The sequence below is a fragment of the Cryptomeria japonica genome, chromosome 6 (assembly GCF_030272615.1).
Source record: "Cryptomeria japonica chromosome 6, Sugi_1.0, whole genome shotgun sequence".
NCBI classification, from domain to species: domain Eukaryota; kingdom Viridiplantae; phylum Streptophyta; class Pinopsida; order Cupressales; family Cupressaceae; genus Cryptomeria; species Cryptomeria japonica.
In genome coordinates, this window is record NC_081410.1 from 354,200,642 (window position 1) to 354,218,273 (window position 17,632).

General features: G+C 36.7%; 1 pseudogene; it reads left to right on the forward strand.

Moving 5' to 3' along the window:
• Nucleotides 1-17,632, forward strand: part of LOC131077703 (separase-like) — a 104,211-nt pseudogene that overhangs the window by 47,461 nt on the left and 39,118 nt on the right.

The window sequence follows — 17,632 nt, forward strand, 5'->3', positions numbered from 1 at the left end:
AGTCTTTCTTGAACTGCTTCAGCTCTTCATCATCTTCTGGAGGGGACAACCTTTCTTCTTCTACGAATTTCAGCAGATCATTCTCTTCAAGGATCAATAGAATACGGACTTTCCAAGCAGCAAAATCAAGGGCTCCATCAAGTCTATCTTCAGCCCTGAAAGCTGACATTTTAATCTGAAAACAAACAACAGCTATATGCAACAAATGATTTACTAAAATCTGAAGTTAGTGACACCTTAGCTTTGATACCATGTAAATTTTGTGCTCTAGATCAGTAATCAAATTTATGTCCTTTAATTATTCCCTAGTTTGTTAATCAGATTTGTAACATTTTAGTAAACCATAATTCAGTAAACTCAGAAATGAAACAAGTAAACAAGAGACAAACACAAATACCTTGGGAAAACCTCCAAGGAGGAAAAACCCAACATTAAAGACCCACAGGTTAGATTACATATTCTCTCTTAATAGCACAAATACAATACTTAGCTTCCTTTTCAGATCTGATCCCTTTTGTATGACAGATCTGCACTTCTAAGCACTTCAAGTCTGCACCAAAAAAGGCCTATGTCCTCTTGGACAAGTTCGCACAATCCTTGACAAGTTCACACAATCCTTGGGTAAATTCGCACCTTTTATTTGCAGAGCTAGTTCGCTGATTCCATGAATGAATGAATTGTATTTGCAAGATGACTTTATTTATATGAGTCCTTAGCCTTTATTAAATCCAAGTCGGCCTCCCTCTTTTGGCGCCAATTTATTTATTGTGGCGTGGAGGTATAGGGCTGGGCTCAACTTGGGGGCACGTTACCCCTTTAGGATAGGACCCAGTCCTATATGGGTTCGGATGTTGCCTTAAGGCAATCCGAACCCATCTTTACCTAGTTACAAACAACAAAAGGAGTTGTGTTTTCTAGTAAGTTGCTTCAATCTTGCAGAAGGTTGGTTTTTGTGAGGAGCAGTGTTGATAATCTGTGCATGTTTCTTTTAAGTAAAGACATTTAATAAGCCTTGAGGAACATATTCTTTATATAATTTTTTTTTTTTGGAAGTATTTTGAGAGTCTTTGATTGATTTTTATGTCTGGAGTTGGTGCTATATTTGAGGTCAGTTCCTTAGCTAATTGGAGTGGGTGCTTCAGCTAATTTGAGTTGGTGCTCTCTGAGGGTTGGTGCTCTCTTTTGTAATCTGGGTTGGTGCCCATTCTTATTAATGAAATATATTTGATGTCGTGCTTTTTCACCCGAAGGGGTTTTCCACGAGAAATCCTTTTGTTTTTGTCTTAATGGTTGCTCACTTTATGTGTTATGCGGTTTCATGCATTTATAGTATTTCTTGTGTGCTTCTCATGATGATCAACCCTGGGTTATAACACCTAGACTAGTGAATTGCATACGATAAATTCAAATGTCCAAGTTTGAGCATGTGGAAGCTCAAATGAGGGTCGCTGGTTGGGAGAAGATGAAACGTCCCTTTGCAGCCTTGTTTGTTCCAAAACGTGCCCTAGGAAAGCCATACACTTTCTCTTGAAACCCTCAAATTGGTAGGCTGAAAGTTGCAATGATATTCCTCTCGAATTGTGTGCAATAACTATTCAAATCCGCCCTTTAGAATTCTTTCAACCTGCAGATCAATAATTCTCGACTCCTCTGTCAAATTCAGTGAAATCAAGGTCAATTGAAGCCCTTGAATGAAGCCTCTTGAAATCAATGCTCTTGGATGATGTTCCACACCTGCAAGCATTCAAACTCTTAGGAGTTTTCATTCCTAGAAGCTTGATATTCTCCAATTGTAGCAAACCCTTTTTCACAATTTCTCTAATTCGTCAAAAAGTAATCTTAATTATTAATGAGGAATTGATTGATTTATATCTTTTAATATCTTCGTCAAAGGGCATGATTTTCTATGTGCCTTTTTAATCATTAAAAATTACATTAAATAATTGCTTTTTGATATAACTTAATGTCTCCATGATGGGCGCCCAAGTTAGCTAAATACATTTGCTTTATTAAATTATTAAATGCCTTAGCATTTAATACCCTTTTCATAACCTTTTAATTTTATATATATACATATATATACATATATAGATATATTTTGTTGCACCCAAGGTATCCCCACGACCCAGCCTAGTGCCCAACCTGCCTTACCTTGGTCTTACTTATAGCCAAGTTAGGGTTCAGGGAGGGGCGAGATGAGGCGAGACTAATCCCTTGAGGATGCATGCAATCACCCGCAAACCACGTGGCATGAAGAATGAGTTAGCTTGGGTGTTGCCAAGATTTGCAAATAATTCTTGTGTTGATATGAGAAGTAAGAGTTTTTCATGTTGTTTTACGTCTTTGTAAGATTTTGTAGACCAAAGGCCTCGTATTTTGGGAGGTATGGTTCAAAAAACTGATATGCACATGCATTATTCCTTGATATGCACCATTGTCATTTTTGATAACCATAGAAGGTGGTTGTATTAAATATCTTGAATTGAGGTGTATTTTGATGAAGTATTGCATAGTGTTGAGCTGGCCTAGAAGGTCATTGATGCATGACAAAGGATATTTATTTTTTACCATGATCTTGTTGAGGGTGCAATAGTCAATATAGAGGCATTATGTGCCATTATTCTTTGGCTCAATGTCTATTGAGCTGCCATATGGAGAAGAGTTGCGTTTAATCTTGTCTTGAACAATGGACTTTCAAATTTGGTGCCAAACTTCTTCATTCTCCCCAAGAAATTTGTGATATAGAGGACCCTATTTGGAAGAGGAGATCTGGGAACGAATTTGAACCTGTGCTATACTCCACATTGTGTGGGAGGATCTTTGCATTCCTTGTATTGCTGCGGTGCCTTGTCAAGTTGTTGGTAAGCAATGCCAGAAGTCAGAACCAACTGTGGCAAATGCTAAAGCATCCACATTGTCCATGCCAAGCAAGGACAAGGGCAAGATGAAGTAACAAGGAGAATCTGGTACTATCACCATCATACCAATTCTCACAATGACGTTGGATGTTGTGCAGAACAATTTTTAGTTGGTCAAGTCACATCAAATTCTGCAGCAGCGCATGACACTGTTAAGTAGATGTGGGTACGAGGACATGGATGAGATCCACGTTTCTAAAACAGAGTTTTTAGGTCACAAGCTTTTGATACATTTGCAGAATGCAGAGATAGTTTGTAGGTGTAACCTCTCTAACAAATGCACTATAATTATCATATTTTTTTAACTTAGGAGTTGCTCAAGCTAAGCCATGTAATCTATTATAATGAGACAGAGTAACACTTTTAAATCAGTTAATTGTAGTTATAGGACTTCTAGCAGAGTGAAGTAGGCTTCATAAGAGAAAAAAATGTTGCAAAGATTTTGAAGGCTGATGCTTATACATTGGATGTTATTGGTGAATGTGTTTCTCAACTATTTTCTTTTCTTTTTTTCCACATTTGTAAAGTGACATTTTAATTCACTTGCTGTATTTACTTGATTTTGGTGTTGGTAAAATTTGTTCATTTTTTTTCACTGCACAGAAGTTTGCAGTTTGCAATGTTAGTGTGTGCTTTAATATACATTATAATGATTACTATGAGAAGAAAGTTGTTGATGAATCACAAAAGGTCACAACACTTGAAATGAAGCAACTTGTGATTTGTGTTAAGAGTTAGGTTTACCATGCATGGAGTAGGACTAATGTGTGGAAAATAAGATTGTTTCAATGACTGTAAAGTATCCCTTGGATGGTCGATCTGCTAGGATGTGTGGGTAATGTGCACTATATGAATGACGTGCCATGTGACAATTGTTATCATACTCCATCAAAATTTGAAACCATTAAGATTAAAAAATGTCCTTTACAGAGCTGTGGTCCTAATTTTAAAGGAAATTGATTCCTTTCGTATCAGTGTTTGTTCTTGTATATTGGATCTATATCTACGATTTATACTGATACAATATTACTTTTAAAAGAGATTGATGCAGGCTCAAGGATTTAGAATTGAATATTGCGTGTTGTATCAGTATCAAATATTTAAACAGAGAGGTGAAGAGAATTCAGGGAATAGAGGTTCTTTCTGTTGAGACATGGACCAGCTAGGACTTGAACCTAGGACCTTCCATACGCTGCTGGAGTGCTCTACCACTGAGCTACTGGCCCCTCTTGGACCAATCCATTGTCGGTCCGGGTGTGGCTTATTTCCAACACCAACACCCCCCCTTAAGCCACACTTCTCGTGTGCTTGGGGCTCCTAGCCTGGACCTGACTCTGATACCATGTTGAGACATGGACCAGCTAGGACTCGAACCTAGGACCTTCCATACGCTGCTGGAGTGCTCTACCACTGAGCTACTGGCTTCTCTTGGACCAATCCATTGTCGGTCCGGGTGTGGCTTATTTCCAACACCAACACCTTCCAGTGTTGGTTAAATATAAGGAAAATGCTCCAGTTTTAAGATGTTTGCCTTAGACTATTACCGAGATGAGTCATCTCTTTGGAAATAGTGGTGATATTTGACATAAGGCAGATTCTGCTCTTCTGTCGTAAGACTCTCTGTCTGATGCCTGCAGCTTATATCACCAAGTATGAACAATCAAACAATTTTTGTCTGACATTAATTTCAAATGCCCTTATTTTTTGCTATATTTTATACTTCCAGTGAAATATCGTATCAGTGTGGATGCAATGCTTCCCCTTGTATATCTCCTCAATCCTACACATATCATACTTTTATCAGAATGATTTTAGGCAACTGCACTTTAATATATTAAGGTATGTTTTATACCTCACTTTGCACCAAAGCTGAAAAGCTATAAGATAAGCATAAATGGTTTCTTAGGATATTTTTATTTGTAAATTACTTTTCCTAACACAATCTTTTTTTACATCTCCATGTCTTCACAAGATATTTTATAGTTTTCGTAACTTAAGGCTTAATGCAGGCTCTCACATATTCCAAAGAAGCCCTTCTCATAAGAAGAAAATATTTACAGAGAAGTTTCAAAATTCTGGAAAAGAAGGCGGTTCAGTTGCCATTTAACAATGATGATGAGCACAAGTCATATTTAAATGAAATGGAAGGCTTTTCTTTGGAGGCCCGAGGATCAGTTGCGACAAATGCCTGGTCAAATTTTTCTGATAATAGGAAGCATCAGGAGTGTGGGATGAGTCAGTGGATTGTTCTTGGAAATTACTTGGAAAGTCTAATGCAGGTTTGAGCATTAGCTTTTAATCTGTTAATCGATGAGTTGTTGTTATGTTCTATATTCGTAATATAAGGCATTGAAATAATTTTCTCAGTCTGCATACTTGTGCAGTTTGTTTGCAATATTGAATACTTTTGTTTATGATGTATTTGAATCCAACTGAATACTAGGTGGGAGTTTTATATGAAATGGTTGGAGCTGCAAATGAAGCTGAATATGTCTTTCAGGAAGGTTGAATATTTCAAATGCACAAGATCTACCACTCGGTCAGGCAGCTTTTGGATCATCTTTAGGTATGTATTTATCTATTTAGGAATTATTATTAGAGGTTTGCTATACCTTTCTATTAGGGTATGTAGATACCTTGTTTAGTTTAAGATATTTCAAGGGTTTTTCCAGGTGAGATATATCGGAAGTGTCACAAATGGGAGATGGCTGAAAAGAGATTTCAGGAGACACTGAGGGTATTTTGTCGACCTGATATGAAACACGTGTGTAAGATTTGCAAAGTAACCATAGAGGCTATGCTTCAAATGCGCATAGGGGACTTTGTACGCAGATGTCCCAGGGAGAGCAGAAGTGCAAATTTTTATAAGGAATTGACTTCTTTTGATATTTACATGTCAGCAAAAGAAAAACTGCATGATATTGAAAGAAAATACTCTAATGATATGCATCTTTCCATAAAGATGCAGACAGAGTGTTGTGGCAGTGATTCTCAGGCCAGTAAGGAAGGGAATGCAGCATCTAGTCCCAAGCTGGAATTTTCCAGCAGAATCTCAAAGCACAAAATATTTTCTTTTGGTGTAGATTCTGTGCTGTTAGAGGATGATTTTGGTCAAGATGTTGATGACTTATGTAAGGAAATGAGAAAACCACTCGTTGGAAAGCCTCTTGGCTATGCCAGCAGTGGTATGAAGAAGAGAGGAGCTAGTCACAAAGTAAAAATCTCTTCTACAAATCCGTGCCCAAAGGAATCCAGCTTAGGAGTAAAGGCCTATCATGAGGGCTCTGAGAGTGTTTGTAGGAGGACCCAGTATCATTCAAAATCTGCAACTAAGTATGATTTATCTATGGATGGTATGTAATCTGTCACTATCTGAAAATTTTGGACAAACAAGTAGATTATTGGCACTAACTTATAAATGATGCAGATGATGCAACTTTGTATTCTGTGAGGAAAAACAATAAATCAGACTCAATACAAGAACTTATCGCTTTTACTTTCGAATTGCATAGGAGAAGTCTGATGTCTAGACTTCTGCTTCAAATAGGTAGACTTGTCTTACAAAAGTGATTTATTTAATAAATTTTATTGAGTTTCTTTCATTTATTTGTAAGTTGTTTTTAAGGCCAAAAGTTTTGGTTCATGCTGAGCAGGCAAATGCCATGAGACATCTGGAGAATATGTCAAGGCATATGAAATCATGTTACAGAATAGTTCTCTGCTGTTTTTTCATATCGATGGACTACCCTGTCTGTGCTCATTTGTTAATGGTCATCATTGCCAGCAAAAATGTCCTGGCTGGAGAATTCCTGTAGATATATTACTTTTTGAACGTGCAGCATTGCTATACCACATTAGTTGGTTTTCTCTAAAGAAAAATCTTCCTGCATTATCATGGTAAGAGCATTGAATTTATAGTGTGCATTCTGATTCCTATAGAGAAAAATCCTTTGTTGTGTATGCTCATTTTAAATATCTGCATATATGAACTTTTGAGATGTTTTAAGGTAGTTGTTTCTCACCTCAAAGATTTTACAGGACCCAGTGCTGCAGTTCCTATGAAAACCTGAGATCATTTGTAACTGGATGGTTGCATCATGCCTTTTTTATCTGTAATCAGATGCCCGCACTTCTAAAGAAGGTTTTAGTAATCTTTCAGTTACAATTTATTCTGCACCTCTATCATTTTTCTTTTTTTGGATCCATAAGAGCACAGAAGTTGTAGAATTTCAAAGCTAACGGAACCACAAAATGTTAAATTCTTGTCTGTTTTTGCAAGAACGAAAATTGAAATTATAATATCTGCTATGGATGAGTTCACTCACCAAGAAATCTTGAAACTACAAATTTGTATAAATAGCTATTTTTGAATCTGTAAGGGATGTAGAATGAGTCTGCAAACCAAAAGCATTCGTTGAGTATGTAAGACATGCTTGGCAGTTTGCACAGATAATACTACAAAGAAAGCTGCAAGATTTAATCATGACATGCATTTGCACAGGAATCTCATTCATTTTTCTGTTTCTCGTGCAGATTCTATCCTTGGAAGCTTGACATTTCATAAAATGGCAATGAATGTTTTCTTGCTAAATCTGAATCTGAGCATTCAAAGATAGGACTTAGCTGTTTCTTTTTGTATTTTCACAATCTGTGGGATGAAACAAATGATGGTTTTGATGTAGATGCTTTAGTGAAATAGGTTATAGAATCACATACCAAAAGGGCTATCTATATGGCTGAATTTACGCATTGATACAATCTCTTTCCTGTTTATTTGCATTCAATTTGGATGGGTAGGCTGCAGCTGGAGTGGATACACGGTTGATGCTATGTAACATTTGACTTTCATTCCAAAGCCTCACCAAATGCCTTGAAGATCACCCTCCAATGAATGAACTCAACAAAAACACATCCAGAAATGCATAGCAGTCTTCTGATAGCAAGCAGTAGCTAAACTTAGGTCTGAGAACTACCAGCAATTGATGCCATCAAGTTCCAAGTGCTGGAATAGGGGCAGCAACCTTCAAAAAAATGACAAACTCATCACCAACACACTTGTCCAGTCCGAAATGGATATTAACAGGGGTCTAAGTTTTTGGTGCCTCCAATGAACTCAAAAATAACCATAAACCCTAGGCATTCCAGCCTAGAGAGCTCATGCAATGTACAAGGGGAACTTGGAGATCTACAGCCCATGCAACATAATTCATACCAACAGCAAATAACTTCTATTCCAACTCAAATCAGGTCACCCAAAGATGAAAAGTATAACTCAGATTGCTTTCAATGAAATTGACCTCAAACAAGATTTTATTCAGCTGGGTAGAGGTACGGCCTGTTTAACTCTCCCAGAAAACTCTATTAAATCTCTCAAAATATCTCTGGAAATCTAAACAAACACTCACCCCAAATTCGGAATATCAACACACCAGAAAGATCTTCATTTTGAAACCTTGAAATACAATACTCTGTGAGACCAATGTGATTCCTGTGTGAGACCATACTACCATCAGCATTTTGTTGTGTGTGCAAACTTCCATAACGGAAATGAGAGCCAAAATGCTCCTTTTATAGAGTTGGAGGGAATTTTTTTTTCAAATGAAATCATTATTCTCTCAAAGGCCTTTTGCAATTTAAAAATAACTTATGTCTAGTTCTCCTTTTCCCTAGGCATCCACTTGCATACAAAACTTTACAAAATTAAAACACCAATGTTAATATTGTAACATTAACTTTACACTTCAGTGCAATAATTAAAATAATCCAGACGACTTTGTGGAAAGCACCAGCAAGGCATCAAAAACTTAAACTGATATTGTCGAGAATTTACTAATGTTGAAGAATGATGCTGGTGATAAATAGGCACTTACTAATGTAGCCACTATCTTCAAGAAATGTGCAGAACTACCTAGATGGCCAAAAAAGCTACAAAGAACGTCAATGCAATCTTGAATGCAAGTTAGACTCCATCATCCGATGCCAAGAATACCTGAAACTGAGCTCTCCAAGAACATTGGAGTTCTCCCAGCTCACTTAGAAACTTACAAAAAACCCCGAAAATTGGGAAACAATATGGCATAAAAATGGAGACACTACAAAAAGGTACGTAGAAGCAATAAGCAAATTGCTGAGGAAGGCTGGAAAGCAACTTCAGTGATGAAATAGCTTAAAAGTGGATGAGGTAATATGCTTTCATCTCACAATCCTAATTTACGGTTTCATAATGGGCTGCAATGGAGAATCCAATCAATTGTTACCCATTCAGCCTTTAAAATGTCCCTTTAAGAGAGCGAGCATAAAGGCAGTGCTGTGAGGCATGCAAACAACTTTTATATGTTTCCCAGTAATTGGAGTTATTGTAGGAGAAGAAATGGGAACATATGTCGCTATTATCAGAAATTTCGTCCACACTCCTTTTTGTTGGAAGAGTAACTATCATGTAAGAAGGTCACTAAAGAAAGCACAAGCATTTGATAATGCACCACTAACCAAGAAGAGGCTAGGCTAAGTGTTGCAAATTTGATCTTGAAATTTCAAAAATACATAGAACCTTACATGTTAAATAACTTTTATTAATTGAATATTTCTTTCACAGAATTGATAATATTTTCACCTTTGTAGACTTTGGCTTGTCTAGGATACACCCTTTGAGTCTTCCATCTCACTATGTTCTATTGTTTCCTAGATATAGTTGTACCATTCTAGTTATAGTTTTTGGTGTTATTTTTTGAATTGTTGATTAAATATAGTACATGCTCTACGTTAGAGTCCCATTTATCTACTTTGGTCTTTTGTGGATATTAATAAAGTTTCTTAATTTTATTTTATTTCTTGTGATTAAAAAATATGGTGATTTTTATTATATTTTTCTAACTGAAGATCTTAAAATTTGCAATATGTTTGCTTGCTGCATTGTAAACTTATGGAATACAATGTATTTTCTTTAATTGGTCTGCTATCTATGTTGATAATTTCTGGAAATGTGCATATCCTTCTCTCCTGAATTTTTGATGTTACAGGTGTCGATATTGCTGGCTATTGTTCACATGCCATTAGCATTGGGTGGACTATTTTCTGTACCTGAGGATTACATCAACAACCTTTCTGGAACTCATTGGTCTGCATATTTTCATCAGGCTTCTCTTGGAACAACATTACGTCAGGAGCACCTTGCTGTTTTGGATGCAAAGCTTGCATCACAAGATTCTGATACTAGTGAGGTACTCTTGAATTAATTTAGTTTAATTGATTACGGTAATTGGTAGATATAAATCTTTTCTTATATAATAATCTGGTCCAAGCAGTTCCTCTTTGTAGGTTGGATTGAACTTAAAGATCATTACACCATTGTTTCCTTTGTTCTCATTATATTGTAATATGGTTTGTTATCTTCATAAAAAAGATGCATATACAACTTGAAGAAAATGAAATGGATGTAGTTGAAGTTGCTTTGTTTTCATTTTCATCAACTTTTTGGATCACGTGTCATCCATCCATAATCAGTACAAGCAAATGAAGCGAGGATTGTAAGATGAGCCTAATATACTTTCAGATGCTGAAACAAATGAAAAGAAAATATATAATATAAAGTGATGCTGAAAATTTTCAAAGCTAAGCAAAATAATATAGAAACATAATATAATATTATATGTTACAATATGGTATCCGTATAATACATAGAAGTAGAAATTGGGAAAATCACGATAATAAGGACTTGCCCCTGCTGCCAACTTTTTGCCTGAAAAATTGCTCTATTTTTCATTTAATTTGTCAATAAAAAATTTGGTGATTTTTTATTTGTTTTCTAACCATAAAATTTGTTCTCTTGGCAATTTTGCTCTTTTCTGCAGTGAAAGTTTACAATGTTTCTGGAGCAATTCTAGATGACGTTTGACCATTTGACCACTTTAGAGAGAGCTTGTGTAAAAGTGATAAGATCATCGAAAATGGCATGTCCCAGGAAGGTCCATGTTGCTTGGAAGGCAATTTGATTTAAAAAGTAAAAAAGTGTTTTTGGTTGCACTAGATGAAAAGGCAGTATATTCTCTGTCATGCCCCTCCTGAGAACGCTGCCTTGTTGGTAGACTGCTAATAAATAAAAAAGCCTAGGCTATGAATTTAAAGATATAATGCCTCCATATAAGGGGCCAACCTAGATAATAGGGAATTTAATCATGAGCAATTACATAAAGGAGGCCGATCTGAATTATAAAGAATCAAATTACCAACAATTTATTTAAGGGGCCGACCTGAATTCGAAACGAATTAGGGTGCTGTTGTGATGTTTTCACACATCGCCCCATTGCAAATGGGGACCCCCACTTTTTTTCTGCTTTCTAGGATAGTGGTAGAGTGTTTTGCTATTAGCCTTTTGTTTGAAGAAGTGCACTTTGTCGGGTGGCTAGGTGGTGATAGGGCTATTTCTCCCTCCTTAGGTTGGGATGAGGTCAGATCATTCTCATGGCTTAGGAGATAAATGATTTGGATGATCGCTGCGTTTGATCATCATCTTTGAAGTGAAAATCTGAGATGAAATGTCAATTTGAGCATAGTAGGTATGGATTCTTGAAGGCAGTAGGCTGGATGATAAAAATTTGCTAAGTGTTAGGACATTTCCTTTGATCCCCTAAATCCATGAACTAGCTGGATCATTTCCTTTGCTCTCCAAGGTGTCCAATCAGCATGAGAAATGGTCAAAATCTGAAGGAAGTGTGTTTTGAGGTATCTTGATAGTAGAAGGGCTGGTATGTGACAATTGTTTAGTGAAAGGAGGTGTCATTGATGTCAATCTAAGCATGAAAGGCAAGGAAGTTTGAGAGGCAAGTCCCTCGGATAGAAATTCGACTAAGTATAGATTACTTCCATTGCCCTCTCAAAAGTCCTAAAAACTTCCATTGCCTCCCAATAAGTATGAAAAACTTCCTTTGACACGTGAAAAGTCCACAGTTTTTCCTTTGCTCTTTAGGAATCACGAATTACTTCCTTTGCTAAGTAAGACTTTGATCTTTCCAATCATCGATCTGGCCTAGGATACTTTTTTTGACTTCTTAGAGGTTCGATTTGAACACAAAGAGTTGCTTTGAAGATTAATTGATGATAGTAAATGGAAGAGCTTGAGAGAATGGAGCAAGAGTCTTGAGCATTTCTTGTGCCTTGCCACGAATACAACCTTTCCTTTGCTCATAGACATGAATGATTGACATGAGGTTTGAAACCAAAGATTGAATTAAGGAAGATTTGATGAAGAGCAAGCTGGAGATAACAGTCCGATGCACTTCTATTGCCATTCAAAAGCCCGAAATCTTTCTATTGCCATTCAAAAAGTCCGATGCACTTCCATTGCCATTCAAAAAGTCCGAAATACTTCCATTGACACCTAAAAAGTACGAAATTCTTCCTTTGCTATTTAAAAAGTCCGAAATTCTTCCTTGTGATCATGTCAAACAACAATAGGTAATGAAAATTGCTAGCGCCAAGGGTTTTGATTTTAAAGTTTCAAGGAAAATGTTCAATTATGCAATCAATTCGGCTTCTTAGAGGATAATTTTTTTTTTTAATAAAAGTGCAAACAAGTCAGCCTAGGTGGGTGAAGAGACACACCTCATCCTTGAGTGCCTATAAATGACAAGTTAATCATGTCATTTCATCACAATAGCAAGGCAAATTATTCCCTAATGAGTAGAGCAGCGATCTAAACCTCCATAAGTGCAACAAATTTCACAAAGCAAAGATCTAAGGTGAATTTCATCATATTCCTAGGGTAAATTCCTTCCATTTTGTGGCAAGTTTATGGATTAGGAATTGATCGAGCTCGTGAAGGTTGATTTGGTGTGATTTGGGTGTGATTTTCTCACCATTTTCAGATCTGAGGATGTCATTTCTAGATTTGTGATGAGATGTTTGAGGCATGAGAAGGGAGTAAAGACTTCTTGGTTTATCATGAATTTATCTTATTCTCAGTTTTATTGCATCCACGAATAGATTTCATTCATCAATATGATTCATTTTTTTTCGTTCTCAGGTTTGAGACCAGCAATGAAATGCATTGAGCATCAGGATAAAGGAGAAACAACAAAGACATGTTTCACACACTCAAGACAAGGAATTTTCTACATTCCAAGGCGAGTCAACATCATCACAACTTCAAGGCAGACAAATTCAAGACATTCAAGAAGGATGATGCAAGACGTTTCAAAGGATAACAAGAGGACTCTAAGCTCAAAACAAAGGATTTCACAACTACACCAAGGAATTCAAGTTAAGGACAAGGCATTTTAAGATCAAACATCATCAAGGAGAGAACAAGGTGAATTTCCTAACATGAGGATGAGATGCAAACCATCACAAAGGATTCAAAACATCATGAGGAATGTCCAAGGAAGGAATGAAGATTTCCAGGATCAATGCAAGATATCATAAGGAATTCCCAAAGTTTAGAAGTGAAATGCAAGTGTGATCAAGGAAAAGTGATAAGTTAAGCAAAGCTAGAAAGTTGATCAAAGATGATACAAACTGGGAATATGATCTATCACCATCATTAAGCAATCAGAAATGTTGAATATCAAGAGATATTGTTCAATCTCAAACATTTTGTGATGATGTAGCTAATGGGGCGTCCTATTCATCACCAACCAATCAAGGATTCCATGTCAACATGTCCAGATGCGATGCACTTGGCTCACCCATGGTGGCACAAACTCTAGTGTACCTACCCTCACTATCTATTGGTCAAAAATTCCAAAGAGGACATGTGCCCAAATACTGTAATTATTTCAGTAGCTAAGAAGAGTTTGTTCTAACAAACCCTAATTAGGGTCTCATCTTGTAATCTTGGCCATTGATATGGATTCAATCCAGGCCATTCATTTGTAAAGAGCTATCTATAAAAGGCTCAAACCTCTCATTTGTAAAGGTTAATAGTAGGTTAATAGTTAATAGTTCAACAATAGTGAATAGTTGAGAGATGTTAGATAGCAAGCAGTTAGAATAGAGTAGGAGAAGAAGAAATTGTTGCTAAGGCTTGCAAATGAATATCCTCGTTTCATTGAAGATATGGTGAAATTTGTTGTTTCAACAAGTTGCATGATTTTTGATTGATGGTATGATTCGTTTATCCATACTACTAGCAATTTGCTGATTGTAAGTTTGCCTTGTGTGGTCAATTGAAATTTTTAATGAGCTTAACTTCAATTGCTATTAACACTTTGATATGCATTGCCTTGATGGTGTCTTTGTTGTTATAGTGATTTGAACATCACGTGCCTACCTTAGGAGATCGCACTAGCTTTGTAGAGTTGTTCAATGATGGTGAAGTGAAGCCTAGTTGAATTTCATCCCATTGTCTCTTGCATTCTTAGGAGTAGCGTAGTATTCTTAAACCCAATCTCTTTTGCTCATTTATTTTCCAAGCATGTAGTTAGAATCTAAGTTCCACAACATCCAAACGTTCAACATTCAATTATTCAATGTAAGTCCTCTTGGATTACCAACAATCACATCAACCGTTGAGATTATCCACGAGTCAAGACCTGACAGCAGAAACCTTGGAGTTGTCTCATTTGATTGCGAATCATAACATTTGAGAAACTTTATTCAAGAGAGGATAAGATACCTTGGTATTTTATTCTGTGTTCGATTGTGCTAAAAATCACATCAACATGTGCCAATGATTTATTTAAGATTGCTGACTCAAAACAGTAATAAAAAATATATATATAATACAAAAAATTGCTGGAGCGGACCTAAGGCTTGTTAAAGCACTCAATCTGAAAAGGCATAACTCTTGCCGAGTGAAAAGGTATGTGTGAAGAGATATGTCCTTGCGCCAAACAAAAGATTTAAAAGAAGAATTTTCCCAAGGAAGAGCATCAAGGAAAGAATTGAGTTAGACCAGACAACTTAGAGTAGAAATCAGCATTCAACAAGGAAATTGTTGATGCGAGAAATAGTATTGCTACTCTTTCGGTCAACACAAAATAGAATGCTAAGTATCCTATCCCCTCTTGCATAAGGAAGTTTCTAGTGCTACTAAGGACGATCACAAGAAAGCAATCTCAAGGTTTATAATGTCAGGTCTTGACGACTTAGGATAACTCAACGGTTGATGTGTTGTGTTGGTAAACACGAGGGGACTTATGAATAAAACAAGCTGGTCTGCATTTGCTGATGCTTTGAATCTCAAAGCAAAAAATCAAACTATGGACATTCACCTAGACACCCAATTCTGGTGCAGCCTGAAGCAAACACCCACAATTGAACTAAGAACAGTTTTGGGTTCAGACAAAGCATACATAGAGACCTACAATCAACAAGCCCCCAATGGTATGAACTTGAAATCAAATCAGATACCCTCACATATCACCATTAAAATCATTGAACTCTAACTAGCTAATCTAATGAAAAGAAACCATGCAAACAAAAGAGAACAAAATGACAAACACCATACTTCAATGTTCATTGATCTGTTTCAAGTTTCAACTACCATTACAACAATTTCTGCTCAACAGTCCTATCTGACTTCTATTCCTAGTCTGCTAGTTGGTTGAAATTTTTTACTCTCTAAAATCTAACTATCTAACCTTTTACAAAGAGAGAGGCATTTGCCTTTTTCTTTAGATTTTACATTTTGGATCAAAGGTCAGGATTGAACTCATCTCAACCTGTTGTGACCTTTTCACAGATCACCCCATTGCAAACAGAGACCCTCTCTTTCTCGCTTTTTGCGTCGTGTTAGTTTAGGGTTTTGGCAGTCAAACAACAATTTTGAGTTGTTCAATGCTCGAGTCTTAGTTTTGAAATGATAATGCCTAAGGTGCAATTAGGGTTTTGAGTTTTGTATAGGATCAAGTGTATAAAATGTTAAACTGTCTAGGTTATCCTAAAATTTTGTCTAGGTTTAGATTTTGAGCGTAATTGAGTTTAAATGTGTGTAAGTCGGTGACATTTTTGTGCCTAAGCGTCAAGAGTTCTTTTAGGGGGTCATTTTCTTGCTCCTAGTAGGTAAATTAAGTCAAATTGCTCTTTGTCCCGATGGAATCCCTAATTTTCTTGCTCAAATTCAGATTAATTTGACTAAGTCCTCATGCACAATGATGAAATTTGGAATATCCAGATGCTTTTGAGTGTGAAAATCATCAGATTCTCGATGGAAAACATTAAATTTCCGATAAGTTATTTTGTTTTAGTGTATAGAGTTGGTTGTTTGGCTGACTTTGTTCCTCTGGATACCTCAAAGGTTGCTAGTAGTTTTAAAGGGCCCTCTCTGGCTATGCTTTGTTTTTGGTTAGAGAGTGGTTCAGACGGGGTTCAGTTAGTTTTGGCTCTTGCTCTTGGTTGGGCCCCTTCCTGCATGACTTCTATGGAGGTGAAGTTTCCCCCTATTGAGGTGGGGTTTCTGATGGTGCCATTGTTGTGGAAATGGTGTATTTTTCTTCTATTGTTGAGGTGGGGATCTGCTTAGGGAAGGAGAACAAAGGTCAATCTATGTGGTTTTCACTTGATGGTTGCTGCTCAGTTGTAGGGATGAGGCCTGTTTGGTTCACCCTGCGATCTCTCGTCTTCTCTTTTGCCTCTGTTATAACTGGTTCCTCTCCTAATGAGGTGGAGAGGATTTTGGCAGGTGGGGAGTTGTTTGGTTGCTGGGCTTTTCAGATTAGTTGCAGCTAGTTGGTTCAGGGTGCCAATTCAAAACCCTGTGTCAAGGTTTGTGGGAAACTTGGAAAAATCCCTCCCCTTCTTCATTCCACCTGGGAGGTTCTATAATGGATGGTTAGGTTGCCATCCTTTTTTGTCTATCTAGATTTAGTTTTTGGAAGTGAAGGTTTTGGGTCCTTGTTAAAACCCATCTTGTTTGGTTTGTTGCTCTTTTGCTGCGTTCTACTCTGTACAGGGTTCAAGGCCCTTCAAAACTTGCTAATCTAATCAAAAACATTAAATTGAGGTCTAAAAGTCAATTATCCTGATGGAGGGTGTTTTTCCCTAAGCTTTATGGATAGATTTTCGATGACCCATGATTTTCCCCACTCAAATTCATGATTTTTCGATGACCACGTTTTTCCACTGGGAGGCCCAAAATTTGTTTGTGTTTGAAATTTTCTTAATGAAGGTCAAATTTCCCCAGGAATGATTTATGAAGTTTTATGCAGATGAAATTGATTATCTTGATGGGGGTCGTGTTTCCCCAAGCAAGTGTAGATATTTGATCTTGATGAAGATCAAATTTGCCCTAAAGGGAATTTAATGACGAAAATGTGTGGATTGGGCATCCTGCTGGCCCACGTTTTTCCCCAAGGTGGATTTTCAAGACTTAATGAATGAAATGAACTGATTTCATGAATCCAAATGGGGGTCAATTTTCCCCAAATGTCAATTGTGATGAGTTATGTGGAAATTTAATGAGGATGAAGATGAATTTGATGACAAGTACTGTTAAATTTAATTGTTTTTGCGTTAACAACAATTATACAATGATCAATAACAATTATTTAATACTGGGAAACAATTATTTAATAATTAAAATATTTTTCCAAGGCAAATCGATTTTCCCTGGCAAGTATTAAAAGGCAAGTTTTATCCCACATTGCTTGTGTAGTGAAGTGTTGAGGTAAAAAATAGTTTAAAAGAGAGCCAACCAGCAATATAATAATATTACATCTTGCTGATGTGACTAATTGAAGACATTTTTGGAGGTTGATTGGTGCTCCCAGCTGGGCGAT